Below are 10,467 nucleotides of genomic sequence, written 5' to 3' on the forward strand. Positions count from 1 at the left end.
ACTACATCTATTTCAACAATCTGCCAGTTCAGTTTCTTCAGCATCTCTACGACACTCTTCCACAGATCAACCAAATACGAAACAATTAGTGCAGCCCTTCTTTTCTCCGCCTGGGGTCAGTTGTCTAGCAACAGCCACTGCCGGTCCCAAGCCCGAATAAAGGAGGAGGGTTGGGCATTGGGCTAGCAACCCAATCCTGTAAAAAACTCTTTGTTACGAAACACAAACTTGCCTCGGACGTGGATGGATACAATGAAATACGAAAACTGCAAAGAAAACACGGTATCTTGAAATGTTCAGAGGCTGTATAAACCAGGAACCATCCAGACTATGGTCTCAGAAATTAACCGATATAAACTGGACCTGGTGGCGGTACAAAAGACAAGATGGCTAGGAGAAGAAAGTCACAAAGGGGATGGATACACACTATTCTACTGCAGATGTGTAGATAAACCCGAATTCGGCATGGTTTTATAATACACAACAAAGCAGCAAATTCGGTGAATGAATTCAGAGGTGTTAGCAAGAGAATATCCTGCATAGTACTTGGATACCAAGTGTCAGACATCACATTTACACTCCTGGAAATTGAAATAAGAACACCGTGAATTCATTGTCCCAGGAAGGGGAAACTTTATTGACACATTCCTGGGGTCAGATACATCACATGATCACACTGACAGAACCACAGGCACATAGACACAGGCAACAGAGCATGCACAATGTCGGCACTAGTACAGTGTATATCCACCTTTCGCAGCAATGCAGGCTGCTATTCTCCCATGGAGACGATCGTAGAGATGCTGGATGTAGTCCTGTCGAACGGATTGCCATGCCATTTCCACCTGGCGCCTCAGTTGGACCAGCGTTCGTGCTGGACGTGCAGACCGCGTGAGACGACGCTTCATCCAGTCCCAAACATGCTCAATGGGGGACAGATCCGGAGATCTTGCTGGCCAGGGTAGTTGACTTACACCTTCTAGAGCACGTTGGGTGGCACGGGATACATGCGGACGTGCATTGTCCTGTTGGAACAGCAAGTTCCCTTGCCGGTCTAGGAATGGTAGAACGATGGGTTCGATGATGGTTTGGATGTACCGTGCACTATTCAGTGTCCCCTCGACGATCACCAGTGGTGTACGGCCAGTGTAGGAGATCGCTCCCCACACCATGATGCCGGGTGTTGGCCCTGTGTGCCTCGGTCGTATGCAGTCCTGATTGTGGCGCTCACCTGCACGGCGCCAAACACGCATACGACCATCATTGGCACCAAGGCAGAAGCGACTCTCATCGCTGAAGACGACACGTCTCCATTCGTCCCTCCATTCACGCCTGTCGCGACACCACTGGAGGCGGGCTGCACGATGTTGGGGCGTGAGCGGAAGACGGCCTAACGGTGTGCGGGACCGTAGCCCAGCTTCATGGAGACGGTTGCGAATGGTCCTCGCCGATACCCCAGGAGCAACAGTGTCCCTAATTTGCTGGGATGTGGCGGTACGGTCCCCTACGGCACTGCGTAGGATCCTACGGTCTTGGCGTGCATCCGTGCGTCGCTGCGGTCCGGTCCCAGGTCGACGGGCACGTGCACCTTCCGCCGACCACTGGCGACAACATCGATGTACTGTGGAGACCTCACGCCCCACGTGTTGAGCAATTCGGCGGTACGTCCACCCGGCCTCCCGCATGCCCACTATACGCCCTCGCTCAAAGTCCGTCAACTGCACATACGGTTCACGTCCACGCTGTCGCGGCATGCTACCAGTGTTAAAGACTGCGATGGAGCTCCGTATGCAACGGCAAACTGGCTGACACTGACGGCGGCGGTGCACAAATGCTGCGCAGCTAGCGCCATTCGACGCGGTTCCTGGTGTGTCCGCTGTGCCGTGCGTGTGATCATTGCTTGTACAGCCCTCTCGCAGTGTCCGGAGCAAGTATGGTGGGTCTGACACACCGGTGTCAATGTGTTCTTTTTTCCATTTCCAGGAGTGTATTAATGTTCATGCCCCGACTGAGGATAACACATATGAGGCAAAGGAAGAGTTCTATGACCAACTAGTACGAACAACTGAGAGCTCATCTACTAGAAATATCAGGATAGTGCTGGAAAATTTTAATGGAAAAGCAGGTAAAGAAGAATTCTACATACCAACTATAGGAAGGCACAGTTTGCATGATGAGGCCAATGAGAATGGTCAGAGGATGATCAGCTTAGCTATCTCAAAGAACCTGAGAGTAAGTTAGACTTACTTCGAACACAAGGGAATACATAAGGGAACATGGTGCTCACCGCATGGAAGAACCACTAACCAGATAGATCACATCTTGATGGACCAGTGCTATAGCCATAGTCATGGACGTCAGGTCGTATAGAGGAGCCGACTGTGCATAAGACCACTTCCTCATTGTGTACATTCTTATACTCATGTTCACATACATGCATAAGAAGAAGAGGACACTAGAATCTGCTTTGAATGTTGAGCAACTACGAGAAAGTGCCATTAAGAACAACATTCTATAGAAATCAAAAACTGTTTTGAGATCCTAGAGACCCTGGAAGCAAGAGAGAACGTGGAGGGAAGGTAGAAAGAAATAAGGTCCACGGCACTAAGTGTAGCGGAAGATAATGAAGTAGAGGAAATGGTTCAACGAGACATGCCAGAAGGCTAGAGAAAGGAGAACGAAGATGAGAGAGAAGTGGCTAGCTGACAGGGAGAATGAGCATAAAAGAGAACATTTTATCAACATCAGAAGGGAAACAAAGCGAATCCTAAGAGCATATGCAGGTGACACAGTACTTCTAAGTGAATTAAAGCACGAGTTGAAAGGAATGTAGCAGAAAATGGACAATTATGTACAGAAGGTAGGGTTCAAAGTGAATCGAGACAAAACAGAGTTCATGCAATTAAGTAGAAGACAACAGCAGGAAGAATTTCTTGAGATAGATGGCAGTAAGTTGAAGAGAGTACACCATGGCAAGAGGTTGAAGAGAGTAAACCAGTTCAAATACTTGGGATCTTGGTTTACCACGAACAGCAACATAAAAATGGACAATAGCAGTTCGAATGAAATGCATGGATTCACTCAGAGAGACGCTCGGCTCTAAATCGATCTCAGTGAACACTAAGATGAAAATCTACAACACATTGATATGTCCAGCAGTAATATACGGTTCATAAACATGCAGCATGACTAAGCGAGAAAAGGAAAAACTATTAATATTTGAAAGAAGAGTAATGAGGAAGATATGGGGACCATTTTTAGATAACAGAGAATGGAGGAGGAGGGAAAAGGAGGAAATCTACCTTCTGATGCGACAACCAACTATCCTACAGAAGATAAAGAGCAAAAGAATACAATAGGTGGGCTATGTAGCCCGTATGCCAGATGGAAGACAGGCGAAGATGGCACTAGCGGGGAAACCAAACACGAAACGACCGCCGGCCGGTGTGGCCGAGAGTTTCTAAGCGCTCCAGTCTGGAACCGCGCGACCGCTACTGTCACAGGTTCGAATCCTGCCTCGGGCATGGATGTGTGTGATGTCCTTAGGTTAGTTAGGTTTAAGTAGTTCTAGGTTCTAGGGGACTGATGACCTCAGATGGTTATAGCCATGTGAACCTTTTGAACGAAACGCCCCATTGGAAGACCAAGGCTGCGCTGGATGGACGACCTGGCGAAGGACCTAGCAGCCCTGGGAACTGAGGACACCTGGAGGAACCGGGCGCAAAACAGGAAGGAATGGAGGCAGTTTGTGGAAGCAGCGCGTGGTCTGCAGGGCCTGTGATCGCTGGATATCTATCTATCTATGTTCTCTACATATGTTCAATATCCACTGTTAGTCCTATTTAGTAAGGGGTCCAAACACTGAGCAGTCTTGTAGAACCGGTCGCACGAGTTAGACTCCTTTGATTGCATATCCCCAGTACTTTACCAATAAACCGAAGTCTACCACCTGATTTATCCAAGACTGAGCCTACGTCATTATCCCATTTCATATCCCTACGAAGTATTACATACATGTATCTGTATGCATTAACCGCTTCCAACTGTGACTGACTGGTATTGTATTCATAGGATATTATGGTTTTGTTTTTCTCGTTTTATGAAGTGCACAATATTACATTGCTGAGCATTAAAGCAAGTTCCCGATCTTTGACCAATTCGAAATCTTTTTAAGATCCGACTGAATACTTACGCAAATTCTGAAAACAAATGGCTCTGAGTACTATGGGGCTTAACTTCTGCCGTCATTAGTCCCCTAGAACTTAGAACTACTTAAACCTAACCAACCTAAGGACACCACACAAATCCGTACCCGAGGCAGGATTCGAACCTGCGACCGTAGCGGTCGCGCGGTTGCAGACTGTAGCGCCTAGAACCGCTTAGCCACTCCGGCCGGCGCAAATTCTTATAGATGTCACTTAATCATAGATAACTGCGTCATCTGCAGAAAGTCTTAGGTTACTATTAACATTGTCCGCAAGGTCATTAATATACAACATGATCAGCAATGGTCCTAAAACACTTCCCTGGTGCACACCTGAAGTTAACTTCTACATCTGACGATGACTCTCCATCCAAGATAACATGCTGCGTCCTCCCCACCAAAAAATCCTCAGTCCAGTCACAAATTGCACTTTATACACAATACGATCGTACTTTTGATAGTAAGTGTAGATGTGGTACTGAATCAAATGCTTTTCAAAAATCAAAAAATATTGCACTTACTTGACTGCCTTGATTCAAAGCTTTCAGTACGCCAAGTGAGAAAAGGGCGACAGACGTTTTTGGAATCCATGCTGCTTAGCATGGAGGAAGTTATTCTGTTCGAGATACCTTATTATTTTTGTGTGCAGAATATCAGAAGATATCTGTAACAAATCGATATCAAGAATATAGGACGGTAGTTTTGTAGATCACTTCTGCTACTCTTCTTTCACACAGAAATGACCTGTGCTTTCTTTCAACTAATGGGCACAATCCTTTGTTGGAAGCATCTGTGAGAGATCATAGAAGAGGATCTAACTCAGCCGCAAATTCAGTATATAATTTAATAGGGATTCCATCGGGCCCTGGAGCTTTGTTCAGTTTTAATGACTTCTGCCGTTTCTCAAGACCAGTGACACAACCACACATTTCAGTCATCTTTTCATTTGTAAGGTGACTAAATTAGGGTATCTCCTGGATTTTCCTTTGTAAAGAAATGTTTGAAAACAGAGTTCAGCATTTTCGCTTTTGCTTTGCTACCCTCAGTTTCATTTCTGTCTCATCGACGAGTGACTGGACACTGACTATTGTGCCACTAACAGTCTTTGTTTACATGCTACCAGAATTTCTTTGGGTGTTATGAAAGATCATTTGATAGCAGTGTGCTACGATAGCCGTTGGAGACTTCACACATTGCTGTCTTGACATCCAAACGCTTCACACATTGCTGTCTTCACATCCAATAGAGTTTCATTTATCGTCTTTCTATCCATAGTCCTATGCTTTGTTTGTTGTTTCTTCCTTCTTCTTATCACGTTATTGGTGCGCTGGTCGTGCCTTAATGTTCAGCCACGGAAAATTTCCGTCGTTGGCTAATTTACTTTCGAAGTTTGGGAGGATACAGACACTACAGTACACACAAACACACCGAACAGGAAGACCCATGACATGGATAACAAGAGGGAAGTATAAAGGCAAAAATCAACAGAGTGGAATATTTACTGTAGAAACAAGAATTATGCGTTGCACGCAGAACAAGAAACGCCAGTTGAAAAACCAGACAAATACCAAGGAGCTGGTGTATGGTAGTTAGAATGCCGAGACAGTACGTTAGTGTATCTGGGAATGTTAGGTATAAATTTCAAAACTAGGTATGAAGAACACATAAGATGGAAATCTGAAAATACCTATTCTACCTTCATTGTACACCCAATAAAGTATGGACATGGACCATTTAACATAGATTAGAACATGGAAATTTTTAGAATGAAAAATCGCAACAGAAAACTCGTAACATTACAGGAAAATTTTCATATACAAAGAATGCTTGCAACGAAAAAAAAAGAAAAAAGAATACTGAGACCACAATACAAACATAAGACTAACGAAAACCACACAGCGACAGTTGTCAACACTACTTACAATAAAAAAACTAAACCAGCCCAAAACACTGTGCTCAGTGGAAGTGAAGTGTTAAGTCGATATATGTTCGTAAAACCCCGAAAATTGGACATCCTGTGTACGCAAACCAGTTAGGTACAAGTTCAGGACGAGACACATGCACTAATAGAATCATAAATCGTAAGGAGAAATAAATGTTAATTTAACGTCACTTGTGCTACGAAAGGTTATCTTACATCTAATAACAAAAGAATAACGCCAAACTGTAATGTAGTAACTAATTTGTAATTACTATTTGACGCAAATATCATATATGAGAATAAACTGTACCGAGGGCATTGTAGAAGCTTCAGAAAGAAACAGAATCGAAAAACGTATTGCACAGTAACAACAGCCTTTCATTTAGATGCGTTAGACAAATCACATCCCAAGGATGTAGAAGCAAGTAAGGAACGACGAAAAACATAAAAAATGACGAGAGTTCCCGCTCTGTTGCTCCGATGCTGGTTGCTGTTACTGTTTCGCAACGGCAGAATGTTTCATAACATTCTTGAATCCTCACTGTTCTTCGCCGTCCTGTATTGGTCTTTTTGGGTGCAGACATACCTACTTCTCTCAAGCTGGTAGACTTCTAACGTTCTTCTCGTGCCAACAGAACTTCCTCCCGCTGATTTGTAAGCAATGTGAGCGTCGATTGGCACGTTGTTTGTTTACCTGTCCTGTTCATGGTGACTCCGACATGGTAAAAAGAACATGGTAACAAGTGCAGTGCAGTACAACAGCCTCAGCGTGTCGTAGCAGAAGCTTACTCGGAAAGATACCAGACTCCAAGACGCATCAAAAACGTTCGCTTACCAGACCAACCCCTGCGCTTTCATCGCTCATTGGCTACCGTTTTATATTTGTAGCTCCATAAGGATTATGTCCGATCTCTCGTAATTTGGAAAATATTGCTAAACAGCCTGAGTACCCGGCGTTGTCCATGAATGTATATTTGAATTTTCTATTAGTTCATGTCCTCCTTCCCTCTCTCCCTGTCCATGTCCACCTCCCTCACATAAAGGGGAATCTTCAAGATGTATCATATTGATTCTCTCTCGAGCAATGTGTTTTCTGTTCACTGTCACGTACCAGGTCGAATGTACGTCTGAATCTAGAGTTACCGCGTCGACAGCGACCCATACTACGTTCCAGAGTACGGCAGGATACATCAATTCGACGACATTAGGCGACCGACGGGGAAAGTACCATGCGACAGATGTCACTGGCCGTCGGAGAGACAGGGAGAACGTCACATAGGTAACTATACTCCAGATAAAACCTGCCAAAGCAGGAAAATGGCAACGGTATTGCAGTAAGCGACACCAAAGAGTCAAGGCAAGATGGTGCCAGAGCCTTCATCAGTAAGTCCATAAGTCTGGTCGGGCATTGCCGCCAAAGCTTGTGGTGTGTAGCAACGTCCGATCACGAATACTGACAAGGGCAAGTCCATCCCGTTCTTTTGGAAGTGGGAGGGAGTCGTATCGAACATTAAGTGTCGTACCAGCGCTTACAAATGAACCGGATCCCACCACTATGCTCCATGCTACGTGTTTAGCATCGATAGCATATGCGCTACATGCGGAATTCATGACGCCTGATAGATATTAATAAATTAGGTGCGTTGAAGAAGTCCAAAGCACGGAGACGATGATCCATAAGTCCAGCATGTGGTGTCAGCGCCAGACACCACACTTGCTAGGTGGTAGTTTTAAATCGGCCGCGGTCCATTAGTATACGTCGGACCCGCGTGTCGCCACTGTCAGTAATTGCAGACCGAGGGCCGCCACACGGCAGGTCTAGAGAAAATTACTAGCACTCGCCCCAGTTGTACAGCCGACGTTGCTAGGAAAGGTTCACTGAGAATTACGCTCTCATTTGCCGAGACGATAGTTAGCATAGCCTTCAGCTAAGTCAATTGCTACGACCTAGCAAGGCGCCATTTCCCCTTTGCTATGTATCTAATGAAGCATGTACAGTAACAAGACCAATGTTCACCAATTGTGGATTAAAGTTAAGTATTCCAGCACCTACGTACTTTTCTTTATAGCATTCATTAAGTATCCTGTTTCAGACCTCACGCCATCCTGCGTGAGCTTATAGCGTGCATTTCGGCTTCCTCAAACAACACGGTGTTGGCACTTCTGCCGACACATCACAGCACGGACGGATGCAATAGGCTCCGATAATTAAGGATCGTCGTGAGTAAAATGCCGTCCGTTAAGTTGACATCAAGACAACGGATTTTATCGCACAGTCTAAGTGGGCGACGTTTAAAGGTGTCCCTCCAGTGTCAATACTCAAGGCCATCGATTTATCTACGTTTACACGGCACCTCGAAGCTTCACCGTAAGTGGCTAGCCAAACCAAGGATCTGCGGACAGCATATCAGTCACTAAGAATTAACATCAGATCATTTGCATACGCAGTGCACCAAGAGACAAACCCGTGAGGCGGTGTCGCAGACTGCACAGCGAAGCTTCTAATGCTAAAGCAAGCAGTAATATCGATAAAGGGTATCTGTGTCTATCAGAGCTACGAATCTGCAAGGTAGTCTACCTTTGACAAACACTTTCGATGTTGCGCCACGTAAGAGAGGGAGACCCCCTTGACAAAAGCGCCTAATGCATATTCTGAAGAACAGCGGTTAAGTACATAAGGTTGACGTGATTAAATGCTTAACTGAAGTCTATGCCAGACAGAGCTCCCAGTAAATAATGCACGTTAGCGAGGGCAATCAGCTCCCTGTAGAGGCACTTAGAGCTGCCAGTAGACGTGTGAAGATTTTCATACTACAGTTCAACAGAGTTAACGGTCGGTAGCCGGTACACATGATCCACCGCGAGTATTACGGGTTGGGAAGATGACACCTTCCACAAAGGTGGCAGGAATCTGCGTCTCCAGTGTCATGAGCTCTTAACGTATAGCAGTCCAGCAGAGTACCAATAGCTTCTGGAACATTCTATAAAACTCCACAGGTGACTCCTAGTGACAAATTGGATGCCCCTTATACTATGGCATTCAACACTTCTTCTTCAGTCGTCGATTCTAGCAGTTCCTGTTGGATTTCCGGAGTAACCGTGGCGTGCGTCAAACCAGCGACAGCGGCAATGATCTCTGGTCCAGATCTATTCTCCGCGTACAGGCGAGAATAATGGGTAAAGAATGCATCGCTTATGTCTCTTTGAGTGAAGTGACGGACGCCATATTCTCTCGTCCTGTGTCTGCGCTTTCTTTCCATGGCTGCATGATACATGCAGAGCTGTTCGTTGACGATTCCGACCATTTGTCATGTGTGAATGATGGTCCCTTCCAAGTGCTGACACGTCAATTTCACTGTCTGCCCTTTTGCTCGGTTGACAGTCATCTGGTAGTCCGGCGATGGTGGCATTTCGGAACAGTCCCAGAGGATAGCGTAGTGGAATTCTGTAGTGCTGCGGCTCCATGCCGCACTTTCCTACCAAGCGTCTTCAATGTGGGTCGAAGCTTGGAACAGTCCAACCAACACTGTAAAGCAAACATATACGCTCCTTGTCATCGTAGGCACAGTCTCCACGTATCTCCCACCGCCGCTTTACATTCCGATGAGGTCAGGCGAACGGTGTTAAATTTCCATGTGCCGCGGCTGCGCTACACCTGTTGGCATCCAAACTTGATGGAATAGATGTAAGCAGTGTGGTCAGTAAATCCTGCTGGCCACAACTAGGCTGTCGTGACCGCATTCCTGAGAGGTATGTTACGTGAAGTGCGTGGAACCCGGTCTACCAGCATAGATGATGTCCCAAGTGGCTACCATACCGAGCTAACGAATGACGGCGCCGAATGCTAGGCATGGTGAATGGAGAGTAATTTGGTAGTTGGGAGACTGTGTATAATTAAAATCGTCTCCGACCACCATTCATGTATCTTGCCTTGGCATAATTATGTTAAATCTTCAGCAAAGAATAGCGCACGTTCATGCCTCTTGCCAATACTGGTCGGTGTGTACAGATTGACGAGGTGTATCTCTTGGACGTAACCGCCACGTTCCTGGCATTTGATAGGTAACGTACACTCCTGGAAATTGAAATAAGAACACCATGAATTCATTGTCCCAGGAAGGGGAAACTTTTTTGACACATTCCTGGGGTCAGATACATCACATGATCACACTGACAGAACCACAGGCACATAGACACAGGCAACAGAGCATGCACAATGTCGGCACTAGTACAGTGTATATCCACCTTTCGCAGCAATGCAGGCTGCTATTCTCCCATGGAGACGATCGTAGAGATGCTGGATGTAGTCCTGTCGAACGGATTGCCATGCCATTTCCACCTG

Source organism: Schistocerca nitens, chromosome 9, assembly GCF_023898315.1.
Source record: "Schistocerca nitens isolate TAMUIC-IGC-003100 chromosome 9, iqSchNite1.1, whole genome shotgun sequence".
Classification (NCBI taxonomy): Eukaryota; Metazoa; Arthropoda; class Insecta; order Orthoptera; family Acrididae; genus Schistocerca; species Schistocerca nitens.